The sequence below is a fragment of the Heterocephalus glaber genome, unplaced genomic scaffold, assembly GCF_053883595.1.
Source record: "Heterocephalus glaber isolate CG9 unplaced genomic scaffold, H.glaber_assembly_v1.0 deba00000546, whole genome shotgun sequence".
Taxonomy (NCBI): domain Eukaryota; kingdom Metazoa; phylum Chordata; class Mammalia; order Rodentia; family Bathyergidae; genus Heterocephalus; species Heterocephalus glaber.
In genome coordinates, this window is record NW_028258147.1 from 4,821,967 (window position 1) to 4,823,505 (window position 1,539).

The 1,539-nt window shown below is 39.2% G+C and overlaps 1 non-coding gene across 1 annotated transcript; it reads left to right on the forward strand.

Annotated features, from left to right (window-relative positions):
• Positions 1–1,081: 1,081 nt before the first annotated feature.
• On the forward strand, positions 1,082–1,188 carry LOC147829598 (U6 spliceosomal RNA). The gene has a single exon (XR_015448822.1). It is a non-coding gene; the product is annotated as a U6 spliceosomal RNA (small nuclear RNA).
• The last annotated feature ends 351 nt before the right edge of the window (positions 1,189–1,539 follow it).

Below are 1,539 nucleotides of genomic sequence, written 5' to 3' on the forward strand. Positions count from 1 at the left end.
CCACCTTCTGTGAATAGTCCCTTTATTAAACTCTCCTCAATAAACTTCTTTGTGTACCCTTGTTTTTCTGCATGAACTGTGACTGAACACCAACTCCTCAGCCTCAGGATGTAGGTCCTGCCTCCCTGGCTATACTCTTTCCTTCTGTCAGTGCCTCTTTTCCTTACCTCTCTTTTGGGGGATTGGCTTCCCAAATGGTTCACTCCCTCTTTCTTCACACACTCCTTCTTCCCTTTCTCCCTTACGATACTCTTCCTCCATCACCATTTCAGATATATATTCAGATATATTTATATATTTTTTAGCATATCTATACAAACATTCCATGTTTAAGGACTAAGTTCCAGCCCTATGACTAGGTCATTAAATGAACTGGTCACTAAATGAGGCATTGTATATAGTATGTATATTACAATATTCAGAACAAAGAAAAGGTCAAAGGAAACTCCAGATTGATGACTTTGCTTTTATTTGCATAACTCTTATGTGTAGTACTGTAGTCTATGACAGAACATAAAGCTACAGTACTGTACTGTGCAGTACAAACAGCAAAAATTATAGTTCTATACTATAGAAGAAGCCACCATAAGGCTGCACTGCCACTCACGTTCCAACATCATGAGTCCAAACGTGGCTCATAAGTTGGAGCTGTGGGTCATAAGCCCAAACAGTACTTAATCAGGTAGGTCATTAAACAAGGAATATTTGTATACAGGAGCAGCTATATATAGAGATAGAGCTAGAGACAGAGACATAAATATGAACATAAGGCCATCCTGTTTTTTAATTTTTTATCAGATTATTTTTGTTTGTTTGTTTACAGTGCTAGGGTCAACTCCAAGGTCACACATGCAAGACAAGTACTGTACCACTGAGCTATATCTCTAGTTCAATTAGGCAATAATTCTATGCAAAAAAATACAAATGTCAGGCATGGTGGCGCACACCTGTACTCTCAGCACTCAGGACTAAGGTAGGAGGATCACCACAAGATCAATGCTAGCCTGGGCTACATAGTGAGTTCAAGGACACCCTGAACTACATGGTGAGACCTTGTCTCAAAAAAAAAAAACAAAACACAGTGCTTGCTTCAGCAGCACATATACTAAAATTGGACCAATACAGAGAAGATTAGCATGGCCCCTGCACAAGGATGACACACAAATTCTTGAAGCATTCCATATTTAAAAAAAAAAAATACAAGCCAGGGATGATGGCACACACCTATCATCCCAGCACTCAGGAGGCAGAGACAGGAGGATCACTGCAAGTTCAAGTCCAGCCTGGGCTACATAGTGAGTTCATTGCCAGCCTAAACTACAAAGCAAGACCCTGTCTCAAAAAAAAAAAAAAAATACAAATAACATAATGTATATCTATGTGTGAATGACTCTGCTGAAAAAGAATGTCACCCAGACATTTGAAGATCCTTTGTGCCTAACCCTTTCCATCTTCCACCAAAGGCAAATGGTCTTCTCAGCTTTTTGTCTAAAATACCCATGCTTTTCCGTATACCTCCAATAGTTTTGTACGATTTTT